Here is a 17,146-nt window from a genome sequence, read left to right as displayed (position 1 = left end):
AAAAGGATAAATGGACACAAATCAGACATTAGGAATGGCAATATACAAAAACCTGTAGGAGAACACTTCAACCTCCCTGGCCACACAATAGCAGATCTTAAGGTGGCCATCCTACAGCAAAAAAACTTTAGGACCAGACTTCAAAGAGAAACTGCTGAGCTCCAGTTCATCTGCAAATTTGACACCATCAGCTCAGGACTAAACAAAGACTGTGAATGGCTTGCCAATTACAGAACCAGTTTCTCCTCCCTTGGTTTTCACACTTCAACTGCTAGAACAGGGCCTCATCCTCCCTGATTGATCTAACCTCATTATCTCTAGCTTGCTTCTTGCTTGCTTATATATACCTGCCCTAGCATCAAACATCATCATCCATTCAAGATCTTTTTCTGCCTCATGTTCTTCTGCCATAAACTTTCCCTTCCAGTGCCCCTAGACATGCAGCATCCTCTGAACCCTGTAAAGTGTGTTCTGCAAATCTCTCTTCATAAGATCCCAACTAGCATTTGCTGAGTTCCCATCATGTTCAATTTGGTTACCCAGTCTATCCATGTAACACCAACATTTAAATATTTTGGCAATAAGTAGTTTATTGTTTGAAGGTCCCCGTTTCACAACTATAAATTCAGAGACCAAATATATGTTTTTAAGAGTCAGAACTTAGTATTCAGATTTACGTCCCTTCTCAAATCAGGTGTTTATACTTCCAAAATGTCTCTTTTGCTCTTGCTATTCAGGTGCTGACTTCAGCATCTGATCTTCCATCTTCTGTAATCAGGCTTCCTAGGTAGCAATAATTTTTCACTTGGTGTATGGCTGTCTGGTTTACTGGCTGCTTGCATGGTTTTCCCATGCACACCATAATTTTTGTCCTGACCACATTCAACTCTGGATCATATTCATACATGATCCCCACTAACTTCATCAAACCTTCTTCTGAAGTCAGCCAACAGGACTGATTCATCTGCTGTTCCCCCCTTTTCCATTCATCTTAATGCCTTCTTCTGTTTCTTTGATTCATCTCAAGCACTCTGTGTGAATAAAGTCAGTGACATTACGCAACCTCGTTTTGCTTTAGGGCCAGATGACGAGAATCAGGGTCTTTGTTTTGTTTGTCCCTCTTTAATCTGGGAAAGAAGGACCCTCCTGGACTCTCATTGCAAAGAGCACAGGGTTGGGCCATGTCCATGGCTGTGAGCGGAGCTCTAATGGAAGCAGCATTCTTTCCCCTCTCCAGAATCTGGTGGGTGTGCACGCAGGCAGGGGGCGTGGAGTGTTATGGGAGGCCCTTCAGTGGTGAGTGAATATGAGCAAGACTGAGAAGGATTTGTAAGCATCTCTTTTCCTCCAAATCTTTGCAGTGTCCCCAGCATGGAAGGGACACTCCAGTTCTTTATGCTCCTACATGGAGTGTTACCAGCCACTGACTGGAGCTGTGTGGCAGAAGCGCCTACTGAGAGGTGTGACATATAGGCAAGTTTGAGTCTCCTTTTCCAAGTAACCTTCTCCTGGGGAGAGGAGGCGGGTAGGAATAACAGCTGTTTCATCTCCAGCTCGAGCCCCAGAAAGTCCAAGCTATCTGCCACTGGGAGTTGCCTAACTATGGCTAATCGAAGGCATCAGAGGTGTGGCAATGAGCAGTCCCCTGGCACAAAAGCAGGAGTAATGTGCCGAATACAAGTCAGCCTCGCAGCAGACAATCAAGCAGGGGTTCCAAGGCAACAGCACGCCAGAGCTCAGACTCCAGTAGCAAAACAATATATCCACACTCAAGCTACAGGAGGCCTAGTTTTAAGAAGTGCTGAGCACCCTCAACTCTAAAGTCAGCGGGAGCTGGTGGATGCTCAGCGCCTCTGATAGGCCCATAGTTTGGATGTGCCCTGTGCCTTATGGAAATTAGGCCTCACCATTATAGTGTCTCTTTTGGCTGCTGCATCTTGATCATTCATGCATTTTGCTCCAGCTTCCTCTGTACAGAATGTACTCTGCCCACACACGCACCCCTGCTGACAAATAGCAGCCCAGAGCGAGGTGACACTTGCTCCCCTTCCATCACATTTCCAGTTTCCTTTGACGAAGAAAAGAAATCAAGATTTTTACCTAGCTACATGGAGCCAAAGGTGCTTCCCTCCCTGCTTCAGCAACATCTGCTTCAGCAAGTGCCTCCACTTATAAATTACCCAAAATGCTACCAAAGAACTTCATTAGTCCTGGGGCAGAAGACAAAGCAGCTCCCTGGTTTAGACGCCACAAAGTCAAGCAAAATAAATCAAATTGCCTAAGGGACAAGATTTGGTTTCTCTCCATGTTATTACTAAGCCAGACATGCTAGAGGCTGCCAAGATTAGTCACTGGGCAGTTCTGAGAATGTACAAACTATAGCATCTGCGCCCACGTTGGATGGCTCATCGCTCTGATATTTGTTCCCTTCCCTCTCAGTGTGCTCTGACCGATCATCCGGATTGGTACCCTCTGATGCAGATCTCGGTGCATCCTGAGAATCACCAGGAAACACTGCCATAGCTTCCAGAGCCAATGGCAGCAGAAACATTTTGGGGGCTATGCATGTGTGACCTCCTATTAGAGACGTGCTCTCATAGTTAAGTCCCGATCCCTTAGTGAGCTACACATGGGTGGACAGTTGAGAGCCCCACTGAAGCCAATGGGGCACCTCACAGGCATCGAGAGACCTAGGGAGGCACTCCTCGTCCTTTCTGGCACAGCTCTGGCCAAAACCCTCCATTGTCCAGAGGACTTTTCCCTCAGTAGAGACCATAGAACTCCCATAATTTGAAGGTGATTTCTAGTCTACTCCACTACCTCCTCTTCCTTGCTGGGGAAAGATAAGACACCTGTGACTTTTCCACACAGGTCTGCAATCAGCTTTCCCTGCTCAGAGGAGAAAGAATAAAGGCTCAACGCATCACTGGTAACGAACCCATTGCCATTTACACTAATGGTAGAGCTTAACCCGTTTCTTTTTGCTCTGGCCTCCACCTCCTCTTCCTGCATGGATTATGCTGGTCTCAGGGCCGGCCAAGTGAATCTTTCTGGGAGAACACGTCCAAGGAGCTGGTAGCTTAAATTCCTTCTTGAACCACCAGGAAGATGCTTCAGATGGTCAGACCTGGATTCCCTGAAGGCATTTTCTATCTGCCTCACACTGCACAAGTTGCTCCTTTGCGTCAGCACCTGCTATCAGAATGTCTGAAATGACCAGGCTTGCGAGGACCAGGCTGGGCTGCAAGTCACTGAGTTTAGAGGGAGTGTCTCAATCATTACTACTCTGCAAGTGACGCTGCCAGAGAAATTCTTCCCACTTCCTTAGAAAAGACCTTTTATTGAAATACCAGGAAATAGCTACAGTGTTTCAAACACAAATTGCTCAGCTCCCACCCACTCATGCTGGTAACATAGGTCACTTCCTGTCTCTGGGCTCATCTTCCCTCCGACATTGCGTAGCTAGAAGTCCAGGCTGGCTTCTTCTATTACCCCAGCTATTAATCTGAAAAAGGAGATTGGTTCCTCTCAAATACCCTTTCCCAATTTGGCTGTGGTCATCTATCAAGCAGGATGAAAAAACAGGGCTTTGTCAGCCAAAGAGGAAAGCCTTAATTAGAAGTGGGCTGTCAGCACTGGAAAATGTGTGCAGGAAAGGTAAGCTATATGCTCCTCATTTTCATTGCCTCACTGATTCCTCTGCAGGTGTCACTGCATAGCAATGGGCTTGCCCATCCTTGCGTGCTGAAATATCCTCATTTGCGTCGGGGTTTGCTGAATATTGAAGCTAGTGATTCCAGTTCTGACTCTGACCCTGTGCTCGACAGGACCGATTCCAACCCAGTACTGGCCTTTCGCAGAAGTCTTCACTTTTCCTGCAAACAGACAGCTGCCAAGAGAAAATCAAGGCCTGTTCAATACTATTGGACCAGGTCCACCATTCCTGTTTCTTCAGTTAGGAAGCTGTTGACTCAGTAAACAAGCTCCACATGCTTATGGGCTGTTAAATCAACCAGGTCTGCTATCTCCATCAGCAGAACACCGAACTGCACATTGATGGATGGCTTGTTTAGGAAGGCCCATTTTGCCATGTTCCCAGGCACCATTAAGAAGTACTCTGAGATAGCTCCAGCTAATGTGTCAAATGACAGCATGTGCGAAGAGTCCACTGGACATTTGGTGCTAGACTTGGGATTTCACTTCCTGCACTGAGAGAACACCTCTGCCCCCACCATTCACCCTAAATGGAGACACTGTGTCAAGCACACAGAGAAGCTCACACTGGTAACATGCAGTTGTTTCCATTGGTGCACACACAGTATGGATACATCTTGTTACAACTGAGTGGATGTTGCATGCTGACCTACTGTGATGAGGCAGGCACTCCCTGCCTCAGTTTCTCTTCTCTCAGGGCCCCTTAAGAACTCCACACAGTTCAAAAGGTTTAAAACAAAATTCCCCTGCTGGGGTTCCACAGTATTAAATACAAGTAAACTTAAAATAAACTCTTCCATCGGACTTGGGGGTTGCATAGCCCTGTGGTTGTCTGGTTGCTCTGCTCCCTTAAGAAAGCTTCTGTCTCTTGGAGCACCTCCCAGCAACTGAGCCCTGATGGCCCATGTTAATTGTGCAGATGGGCTTGTTCCCTTTAAATTAGCTTGTCACAGCTAGCCTGGGCCTGGACTCCTCTTAAAGGGGCCAGCAACCCTGCCACAGCAGGATACAGCATTTAAACCTTTGATCACCTCACAGCCAATATGTGATCTGACACAATTAACAGCTTCTGCTCAAATTAGACTGAGTGTGCAAAAGCAAGACTGAGGTGCACTGGCAGATTGGGGACGGGCGAGCAAGGGACACATTCGTCGCACCTGCCCAAAACACACTTTTCTTTAGCTCGGTAGATAATACAAACGATCGAGCTCCAAACAGCAAATGGCGGGAGAGTCCCACGTTACGTGTAGGATGCTCCATCCTCTCCCCACCGCAGTAGAGCCGACTATTGTAGCGGACAGCCCTCTTGTGAAGGCTCAGAACCAGGCTTGAAACTGGGCACTCACGGGCCTGATTCAGAGGCTGCTGACATCAATAGACTCCCATTGACTTCAGCTTTGCCTCTGGCTCTATATAAATTGTGCTACATAAGCAAAAAAATAGGGCCCAATCCTGAGATGCATTGTGCTTGGTGGGTATTCATCAGGTGCCCAGCAGCTCTGACCTATCAGGCCCAGCTCAGGGCTATGCAAGCCCTTAGAACAGTTACAATCCTAGTATTTGGGAAAATCAGGCAGACTTTGCCCTTCATGCTAAACCTCCTGGGTTCTCTTCAGGCTAAGACAGCCAACACTGCATTAAAATCACTCACCAGGCAGGGTCTATGACTAGCAATGTATTCCCATTATTTCAGAATAAATGAGATTTACTGGAAAAAAAGTCTGCATTAAACAACGTAATTAATCGAAGCAGATGTTAAACAGCCACATTAAGTACATAATTATCATGTTAATGACATTAATATCAAAAGAATAAAGGCAAGCAGATTGACTATTAAAGTTGTTCAGGACCGCTAGCCTAGGGACAATTACTGTAACATTGTTCAATAATTATAGATTTTAGGTCAGTTATGTTGTATGGCAGCAAAAGTGTGTTGTGGTTTGACATGTATGGGAAAGCTTTTTATTTTTAGTTAATTTGGTTACTATGGTAGCAACAAATCTCTGCACTAGAATAGAACAAGAGTCAGATAAATGGCAAGTTTGGGATTTTTTGCTTTTTACTCAGTTTATCTGTAAGCTTTGAAACAGATTTCCAAAAATAAGTCTTTAGCTATGAACTGCTCCATATAATTTCCACCTTAGAATAAATTAGTTGGTCCATTTTTCTTTATTCATTATCTACCCTTGAAACCGCTAGCTAATGCGGTTTGTTATGCAAGGTTACCTGTAGGAATTCATTTTCATATAAACTTTTATGAATTCATTTCTGAAAAGGAACCTATTATTCCCCTTTATAACACCAAGAACTCTGATTGCACAGTTCATGCAGATAGACTCCTAAAACCATGCTATCACAATGCACGATGTAAGTTTTGCTAGCAATGAGCAGTATTTATAGGCTAATGGATAAATACTTTGCCAATAAGGTCACACTGAGCCAGATCCAGAGCTGGTCTCAGTGCACCTGGGGTGGGTGGGTGGGAATAAGAGACATCGGGGCTGCTCTCACTAGCACGGCCTGGAACAGCCCCAACAAGCTGTTCTAGAAGCCCAGGTTTGCAGCACCCGAGCTGTCCACCTCTAATATGCTCCCTACACTGGAGGAGGCGGTACAGAGTCAGCTACACCAACCAGGCATTCCTGTGCAGAAAGGGAATCCCAGCTGACTCAGTAAGGGAATGAATAGACTCCCCTTGACTTCAATGGGAGTTGGATCCAGCTCTTCCAAGGGGAGGGAGTGGCAGCCAGGATCAATGGTTTCTTGTTGCAATGGATTGGCTTAGATGCTGCCTCAAGCAGGGTCTCCTCTCATTTTGCCTTTGCCAGCAGGAGCATTATATCAGAAATGCTTCATCTTCAGAGTGACTTGAGAAGCTGAAAGCAGAATCATTTCACTCTCCCCAATAGCACAAAGAAATGACCTGATGGAGGTTGTGAGTGGCACTAAATGCATTGCTGATGAGTGGCTTTCACCTGAGTGTGCCAAAACCCTTGTCTGCTGCCAATCTTCCAGCAATATAGTCATTTACTACCCATGGGCAGAGAAAGGGTGGGGATTTCAAAAGTCTCCTTGAGTTTTCCCAATAGGACCAGCACCTCTATGTAGGAGCTTTGGGAAATTCCACCAAACATGAGCCAAAATTGTGAATAGGTGGGGAATTGGTCTTAATTCTCCATAACGCTACTCAAGTCAACCCAAGAGCTAACCCCACACACCTTTCAAAGGAGGTGCTAGTGCACCAATGAGCAGGCAAACACAACAGCCATTGTGGACCCCATTCTGCCACCCTTGTGTTGAGCAGTGGTGTACTTCATGAGCAGCCCGTCTGAGGTCAGAGAGTCCACCTGCAGAGTCAGGTGCTACTCAGCATGAGCTAAGCTGGCAGAATCCAGCCCTGTGTTCTCAGAAGTAGCTCCCCCATTGCCTAGGAGGTGGAGGAGCTATTTTACTAACCCAACATCCCTGTCAGCACCCTGGTGCAATGTGTACTAAGGGCCACTACAGGTTGGCTAGTTGGAAGGAAAACCCAATATCTTCATTGAACTGCATGAGTGCTCGGGTCCGATCCAATTCCCACTGGGGTCAGATTTTGCCATTCAGTTCAGTGGGAGCAGGACCAGACTGAATTTTCTCAGGCTCACATCGGGCATGCTCAGAAGCTAAAAAGTCATCCCTGCTTGTACAAAGGTGGCTATCCCAGACTCTTTTCGAAGAGTGACCTTCTCCTAGACAGACCCAACTTGCAGATCACAAAGAGAGGACTTCAAAAGTTATGCTTCTTCCAAAGGGAACTCCTCTAATACTTCTGCATGGCCTGCTGTGGTGTTATCAGAACTGGGTCCCAGCCCACACCCTGGTAACAAACCATAGCATTCTGTGCTACCTTCAGCAACTACCTGAAATAAAGAGGATAAAAGAAATAACCATCATCTAATGTAATAGAATAAATCCTTATGTAGTTTCCCTACTGACTTATTTCAAGCCTAAGGAATCTCTAGTCATTAGAGATGCTCTTCTCTAGAGCTAGATGAATTTATGTACCCAACATTTTAGATCAGCCTCTGAGCTTTGAGTTTTCCATGAGTGCTCCTTGCATGTTCACACTGCAACCATCTTGCACAGCCTCTTCGGCATAGGCCCAGTGTCACTGGCCTCCTGACCTGCCCTCACAAGCTACTGCTGCCAATACATGAATATTAATACCAGTTTGGTGAGTTTTATTCACAAGCAGGGCCATCTGTTCAATAGGAAGGAAGATCTTGCGGTTGAGACTCAAGAAGATTTCAGTAAACGCCTGGCTTTGGCACAGACTCTCTCAGTGATCTTGGGCAAGTCCTTTAGGGTAAAGTTTTCACATGTGCTACATTATTGGCTTTCAATGGGACTTATGAGTTGGGCTCCTAAGTATGTTAGAGAATTTTATCTTTGACCTCTGTCTCATTTCCCCTATCTGTAAAATGGGGATATTAAAATTGGTCACCTCTTGTGTATCTAGATTGGGAGCTCTTTGGAGCAGAGACTATCTTACATGTTTTTAAAACATGGCCTAGCACAATGAGGCCCTGAGGTTGACTGAGCCTTTGGACATTATCATAGATAATCCCCATGTGGATTACACAAAAACTGAGCAGGAACATCCCCAGTCATCCATAAGTACAAGCTTTCGAGTTGAACACATGTGTTACTATCATAGCATTGCAATAGAGAGGTTCCAATCTAATGAAACGTCCGGCAATAGAACTGACTCTCGTTTCCAGCTTTAATCTTCTCATCGCACTTGGCCTAACATTCCACAGACAGCCATTAGACACAGCTAATGCATGCGCAACACACCCTGCTTTAGTTCAGAGGATGCAACAGCAATCGTCACTGGAATGAAACAAGTGCTGGGCCCTGCCATCTGCTGCTTCTCAGAGGAAACTGCTACAGCTAGAAGGAGCTTGGATTGTCTCATCTGAATATAAGACAGCAGAGATGTAAACAACAACAACAACAGGTGCAGTACAGGCTCGTTTCCTTGCAGATTCACATTGTGGAGTATGGAAACACCTCTTGCAGCAATATTTTACCTCCAGCCCCAGCCAATTAAAAAATTAAATTACTTTGTAGCTCTTTGACTCCAGGGAATGTTACAACTACATTACACAATGCATTATAGATTGGAGGCAACTTTTATCAGCCATGCCAGCCATGCTAAAGGAAACACAATGTCTCTAGAGGCCTCTCATTCTCTTTCAGTCCTTTCTTTTACAGACTGTTTCATCCAAAGGCGTGACACGCGGTTCGTCTCAGCAGCACGTCGGCAGAGGGAATGGTGATGACATGGATTATTTGGCTGCAGTTTTGCTTAGGGATTCCAAGATCATATCAGTGAAATGTCCCATCCACTCCCACAGTGAGGTCGTTTCCCTTCTTAAACGACGAATTGATAATTACCCTCCCATTACTAGAATAAAGAATGAAAAAGAAAAACCCACTTCCCTACCCAAATGACAAACAAATACTGCAATATTTTCTGCAGCTGTGAGCACAGACTTGGGTTAGAACAGAACCAGGAGTTAAGACTCATATTTGTTCTTCCCCCAATGATGCATTTACGGTTGAAATGCAAAGATGAAATGAAAATTGCACTATACACATTTACTGGACTGTAGTACAGAAATACCTTACCTTTAATAAATATTTCTCCTTTCGCGCATGCAGAGTTATTTTCCTGGACACATCACAGGTCACTGAAGATATCCCAGAATTCACCACTCTTTGACATCACAAGATATCAAGGGTTGCTATCTGTGATGTCACAGAATGCTGTATTACTGATCATGCTTTGGTGCTTGAATCTCAAGATAATAGGTGCCTTATCCATGCCTAGGACAGATAGAGAGATTGAAGACATTCCAGCATCAAACAAACTGGAATTGCCAGCAAGATTTCAGAGAGGGGAATAAGGCTTTTGTATAAAAGATAAGTCTTTGCTGAATGACTTGTCCTGCCTAATTTAGCACATGCCTGACCCTAACTCAGGCACTGAGCCAGATTCTCATCAGGTGGCAATGGCCATAATTCCATTGTTTCCAGTAGAGCTATGCCAATCTACACCAGCTGAGGAGCCAGCCCATAATTTTAGTAACTATTATGGTGTAGCAGGGTGCTGGTGCAAAATAACCTAATTACCCCTGCTCAGCCAGCTCCAATCAAGGGAAACAGATTGGGGCTGGTGAAACAGACCTGATGCCTGGCCTGGGGATTGGCTCCACCTGCAGGCCTGACAAGCCAGCAGTTAAGGGCTGGGAGCCAGAAGAAAAGGCAGCCAGGAAAAGGTCCGAGCTGCGGGCTGACTGCAGGAAAAGAGGGAACTAACCCTATAAGCCTTGTAACCAGGGCCGCCCAGAGGGGGGGGCAAGAGGGGCAATTTGCCCCAGGCCCCGGGCCCAGCAGGGGCCCCCCATGAGAGTTTTTCAGGGCCCCTGGAGCGGGGTCCCTCACTCGCTCCGGGGGGCCCGGAAAACTCTTGCGGGGCCGGGCGCAAGAGCTTCTTCGCTCCTGGTCTTCGCCTGCGGGGGGGTCCTTCCGCTCCAGGGCGGAAGGACCCCCAGCCGCCGAATTACCGTGGAAGCGGGACCCGCCGCCGAACTGCAGCCCGGTCTTCGGCGGTAATTCGGCGGCGGGGGGGCCCTTCCGTTCCGGGACCCGCCGCCGAAGTGCCCCGAAGACCCGCGGCGGGGGCCCCCCGCCGCCGAAGACCAGGCTGCACTTCAGCGGCGGGTCCGGCTTCCGCGGTAATTCGGCGGCGGGGGGGCCCCGCCGCGGGTCTTCGGGGCACTTCGGCGGCAGGTCCCGGAACGGAAGGGGCCCCCCCACCGCCGAAGACCCCAGGCCCCCGGAATCCTCGGGGCGGCCCTGCTTGTAACTAGCTCAACACTGGTGTAGGAGAACTGTGTGTGTGTAAATAAAGCACAGGTGGTGCATCACTGAAAGCCTCTCTGCACTTTATTGGGACAACCAGCAGGCTCTGGAAGAGGGGTGTGACAGAGAACCTGTCACATAGGTGTAAGAGTCGTCCCAGACAGTTACATTCTGCCCATAACTCCCAGATTCCAGCTGCTTTCTCTCTGCCCAGTCAGGGATGCACTATTTCCCAGAAATCGTCCATATCAGAACAGCATATGAACTGCTCCATATAATTTCCACCTTAGAATAAATTGGTTGGTCCATTATATGGAGCAGTCCATTTTGTCTTCAACTGGCTCAAATTGATGCCTGAAAGAAACTGGAACAAAGGACAGTAACTATGGGGGTGTGAGTGATTGCTGGACCCAGAGTAGGAAGGAGTCTAGTCTGTCAAAGAAGCTTATTGGAACATCTGAGGGTGAGATTTACCTGCATTCAGTTTCATACTGTATTAGGCTTAGACTTGTGTGTTTTGTTTTATTTTGCTTGGTAATTTACGTTGTTCTGTCTGCGATCACTTGGAACCACTTAAATCCGACTTTTTATATTTAATAAAAATCACTTTTTGCTTATTAACCCAGAGCACATAATTAATACCTGGGGGAGCAAAGAGTTGTGCACCTCTCTCTCAGTGTTAGAGAGCGAACAATTTATGAGTTTTACCCTGTATAAACTTTATACAGAGTAAAATGGATTTGGGGTTTGGATCCCATTGGGAGCTGGGTACCTGGGTGCTAGAGACAGGAGTACTTTCTAAGCCATTTTCAATTAAGTCTGTGGCTTTTGGGGGATGTGGTTCAGACCTGGGTCTGTGTTTGTAGCAGGCTAGTGTGTCTGGCTCAACCAGACAGGCTACTGAAGTCCCAAGATGGCAGGGAAAATGGGCTCAGAGGTAATCTCAGCACATCAGGTGGCAGTCCCAAGGGAGGTTTTTGTGACCCAACCCCATCACCGCATGTAATCTTGAATCATTCTTGTAGATCTTTTCTCAGCCTTTTCCAACACCCTTTTTGAAGTGCTGACACCAGAACGAGACACAGTATTCCAGTAATGGTTTCACTAATGCTGGATTCAGAGGTAACACACCTTCTCCTGCTACTAGATATTCCCCTGCTTGTACGTCTGAGGATTGGGTTTACCCTCTTATTTACAGCACTTGGAGATCACGTTCACTTGGTTATCCACTATTACCCCCAAGTCCCTTTCAGGGTCACTGCGTTCCAGCATTCCCATCTGTCCTAGCACCTACGTTCTGTTCCTAGATGCATGACTTTGTTCAAACAAGCACCCCTTCCCCTGGTTAACCAAGTGATCCTGTTCAGCCTCTATACCTCACCTGTCCCCACCATTATTCATCACTCCACTAGTTTGTCATCTCATCTGCAAGTTTTACCAGCAATGATTTTATATTTTCTTCCAGGTCATTGATAAAAGATATTGACTAGTGTTGGACTCAGAACAGATCCCTGCAGGACCACACTAGAGACACCCATATAGGATGAGGATTGCTCAGTTATGATTACTTTTTGCCATCTATCCAGTTTTTAATCTATTTAATATGGGCTACAATGATTTTCTATAGTGCCATTTTTTTGTCAGAATATCATGCAGGACAAACCTTACAGAAGTCCAAGTATCTATGTCAACATGATTACCTTTATCCACCAAATCTGTAATCTCATCAGAAAACAATGTCTGACAAGACCCGTTTTCCATAAAACCAAGTTGACTGGCATTATGCTACCATCCTTTAATTCTTTCCTGATTGCATCCCATATCAGCCTTTCCATGATTTAATCCAGAACGAATGTCAAGCTAAGTTGCCTATAGTGAAATCCCACCTGTGACATCCCATTTACCCTTTTTGAAGATTGCTATGATATTAGACTTTCTCCAGGCCCCTGGAATCTCCCCAGTGTCCCAGGATTTGTCATAAATCAACACTAGTGATTCAGAGAGCTCTCAGCCAATTCTCTTAATACTCTTTGGTGCAAGTTATCCAATACTGAAGATTTTAAAATATTTAACTTTTATAGTTGCTGTTTAACATCCTCCCTAGTTATAGATGGAATAGAAAGTATTGTCATTAATGAATACATAATCTGATTTCTTTTCAAATACAGAACAGAATTATTTGTTGAATACTTCTGCCTTTTCTACAACATGATGGACAATTTTAGCATCCTTGTCTAGTGGCAGGCCTATATCATTGCTAGGATCTTGTTTGCTCCTGATAGAATGAAATAATTCTGTCTTGTTGTCTTTAAATCTGCTGGCCACAGATTTTTTTACTGATCCCTTTAGCTTCCATTGTCAATTGCCCGCATTTCCTAAGTGCAGATTTGTACTCATCACTATCAGCTTCCTCATTTGCTGTTATTTTAACTGAGCTCTCTGTAACAGTGTCACACCAACCTCTCACAAGCACACCTCTCTTCAGGTGTCTGCCCTCTTTTGACAGTCCCAGCCCTGCTGTCAGGCCATACCCCCAGAGCTTTCTCCCTGGAGACGACAGTTTTGCCCTCTTGGTCTGTTCCAGCCCTAGCTCGCTAGCTGTGCTTCTTAGCAGTTTAGCTCCCTTTCTAGGGGTTTATCACTTTGACTGTAGGCCAGTTCCCCAGCAGCCTATAGAGGGGGGGGACCAAGGCCCTCTCTCTACTCTGGCTCCCAGCCCAGAGACCCTAAGAATAGCAGCCACATGCCACCATGGCCCTTTAATTACACTGCTTTCCGTTCCCTAGGCCACATCTCCAGCCCTCACCAAAGCTTCAACCTTACCTCAGGGCTCATCTAAATTCAGGCCCAGCAGCCAGCCAGGAGGTCTTACTCGCTGTCCCAGCCCTGTCAGCACTGAGCTGTCCATGGTGCTGCAGTTCCCTTTGGCCAGCCAGGAGTATTACCCACACTCGTCTAGCTTCAGCAAGGGACTGACTGGCTCTGGGTCTGCAGCTCCTTTTATATGGCCCTCCTAGGCCCTGATTGGCTATTCCCTCCAGCCTCTCTGATTGGCTGCTTCCCTTGCAGCCACTTTAGGCTGTTTGGAGGACTCCTCTACTGCTCCTTTCTTGGGGCAGGCAGAACACTGAGGCCTCCAGCAAGGGGCTTCTGGGCCTAGTCCACCCCATCACACTTTCACCTCCTCCCTGAACCAGGAGGGTTTTTCTTTGTTTTCACCTTTGAGAAACTGGCTTGTTTAAAGCATCAAGCATATAAATAGTACTGGTCTGACTATATCCTTGCACATCACAAATCAATTTAGATCATGATCACACGATCACTTAAAATGGTGGCTGTTTGAAGCTGCTCAAGGAGTTGATATGTTAGAAGTAATCACAGTGGCCATCATTACTGGAACAACTTACCAAGGGCTGTAGTGGATTCTCCACCACTGGCAAGATTTAAATCAAGACTGGATGTTTTTGTAAAAGATATAACCAAATTCAAAAAGGAATTTATTCTGGGACATCCTGTGACCTGTGTTATACAGGAGGTCAGGCTAGATGATCACTGTTGTCCTTCGAATCTGTGAGATAAAATGGGCAGAGTGCAGGTGAAATGGTCAAAGGAGCATGATACTCTTAATTTAACTCCTCAGATTCATTAGCAGACTGGGGGGCAGATTTAATTCTCTCTTGATTAAAATTAGGAGTAATTCAAAAACACTTAAGAATAAGAAAATAATTTCACAAGCACCATCAATTTTTTTTTAATTAGCAACAGTAGAGTTGTTGATCATTGAGTAAGCCTAGCTCTGAAGCATAATGTAAATGTTTGGATTTTCTGTAGGATGCCTCCCAGCAGCATTCAGCCTGGAGGGAAGGACTTCCCTGGGTACTGCTACACCAGCCAGGCCAAGTTATGAGTCTCGTAAGAGTCTCATAAGAATGGCCATACTGGGGTCAGACCAATAGTCCATCTAGCCCAATATCCTGACTTCAGGTAGTAGCCAGGTGCCCCAGAGGGAATGAACAGAACAGGGCAATTATCAAGAGATCCATCCCACATCATCCAGTCCCAGCTCCTGGCAGTCTCCTGAAGAGCAATTTTGCTATCTCCTTTTAGAGTGCACTAAATGGCACATATTTTCAAAGGCATTTCAAAGGGATTACCCACAATCCCCCCAGCAAACACATATACATTATTCCTCCATTCTCACTCAGCAAATTACACAGCCTTCTGGGGACCGTACTCAGAGTCTAATGGAGCTTTGAATGACTTCAGACAGAGCAGGCAGTAGTGGACTTCTTCTCCAGGATTTTAATACACAACAGGCTGCCGCTTGATTAAATCCCACAGACGAAGATTCTCCCTCTTAATATTCCAGTGTTTTCTTCCACTTCCAACAGCAAGAAATGGGAGCTATGGAGATTATTTAATACTATAACAAATGCTTCATGACAACTCAGGGGTGAGTTTTTAACAAGAGCATGTTGCCTCCTAAGGCAGCATTACAGTTATTAAGTGTTTGCTTTGTTAACCATTAGATTTCACTACAGGCACACAACTGATGCTTTTAATACAGAAAGCATGTGTGTGTGGTGTTTTTAATTACAGACTGTTATAAAAAAATCACTGAATATTTCAAATCCTGCTAGTAATAATCTATTAATGGGGGTATGGATGGCAGGGGTATTTTCCTTATGCTAAGGAACCAGACCCCTCAGAAAGAAAAGAATCATCTCCACCAAATAGCACAAAAGGGCAAATACTGACCTCACCTGAATTCATGTGCCCCCGTCCATTTCAATTGGTGTGATCACACAGGCGCTGATTATTATTAATAATTATTATTTTATTGTATGGATCTGGCCCCCAAACTGTGCTCCTGTACATGCTTCATAGATAGAAAGAGACAGTGGGCCAGATATTTAAAGGGATTTAGGCGCCTACAAATGCAGACCAGCACCTAGGCCCTAAGTCCTACTGAAAGGGATTGGAGCGAGGCATGTAGGGTTCGGGAAAATCCTACCAGGCGCCTACCTGCATCTTTAGGCACCTAAGTACCTTTAAAAATCTGGCCCAAAAGCTACCACCCCAGAGTTTACAGTCTCAGGCACCGGGCCTGCCAAATTCATACATGGGTCACTTCACGTGTGAGCATAATCAGTGGTACACTCCCAGGCATAAAGCCTACGCCTCTGCAAAATTAATAGTAATCCCAAGCTCCTCTATAGCACTGTTCATCAGCAGATCTCAAAGCACTTTGACAAAGGCGCTCATGGTCATCATTTCTGTTTTACAGATGGGGAAACTGAGGCACAGAGTAGGCCTGTGTCTTGCCCCAGGTTACTCAGCTGGCCAGTGGCAGAGCCAGGAATAGAATTCAGGTCTCCTGAGTCCCAGCCTCACGTCTGTAAGTATTTGCAGAAATCAGGCCAAAGTCCCTGCTGAGAAATAGCCGTGGTAGCAGAGCAGACCAGCTTAGCTACACCCCTTCATGCCTGGGAGAAGGACCAACTCCTCTCCTCTCCTGACCAAAAATGCTCCCTGCCCACCCACCCCATTGCGTCCCTGAATTCCCCCTGCACTGGGAGCTCTGGGATGCAAAGCAGGGGAGTCCTTTGCCTTGAGGTTATTCCTGCAGGTGCACAGGGCAAGTGTAGCATATCACGCCTGCCTGACACACGGTGCCCCACACCACCTCCAGCCCCTGCACATGGGATGTCTCTGATGCTGAGAGCACCCTGAGGCTGTTTGCCAGAGGACTTGCTGCCCATCAGCAAGGAGTGCAGCCATTGCTAAGCTCCCCCTCACGTACTGCCCGCTGTCGTGCCGTCGCACACCTTAGCCAGCGTTCTTCCTCTCTTTGCTTTGTGGATTGCGCTGGTGCCGTTCCTAGTTGGGAACCAGAACCCACGAAGTCTTCACCGACAATCTCAGTGCAGCGGTGCTGGACAAACGCTGCATGAGCCAGCCAGGCGCACTCCCTGTATCTTAAATGCATAAATCTAGCACGATTGCCAGCCAGTCAGAAAGCCACGAGGCTCATCAGTGGGACTGAGGCTGAGAAGGAAGAGAGAACATCTTGGCACCTATTTATTCAAAGTTCAAATAGGGCCTGATCCAAAGCCCACTGAAGTCCGTGGTGAGACGCCTCCTAATTTGGGTGGGCTTTGGAGCAGGCCCTGTTTTCACCTTTCAAATGTGCAAATCTTATAACCTACTTAAAGGGGTGCAAGCTAAATAACACCTCCGCCGGTCCTCTCACATGGCTTTGCACCTGCCATGAATTGGGACCAGGAATCCGGTTACCCGAGCCAAGAGCCTGGCACCACAGCCGGTAGGGCTGGGGAAGGGGCGGGGTTGGGAACAAGGCAGGCACAGGAGCGACGGCAGCAGCAGAGAAGCCAGAGATCAGTTATTGCTGTTGGGCTTAAGAGCAGGCTTGCTGACTGCCTTGGCCAATCAGGCTGGTCAATCAGGAGCCAGGCTGGGGCTCAGCGGTGCCCATAGGCGGCAGGTTTGTATAATTTTTGGT

The sequence above is a fragment of the Mauremys mutica genome, chromosome 4 (genome assembly GCF_020497125.1).
Source record: "Mauremys mutica isolate MM-2020 ecotype Southern chromosome 4, ASM2049712v1, whole genome shotgun sequence".
Lineage (NCBI taxonomy): Eukaryota > Metazoa > Chordata > Testudines > Geoemydidae > Mauremys > Mauremys mutica.
This window is presented reverse-complemented; position numbering follows the sequence as displayed.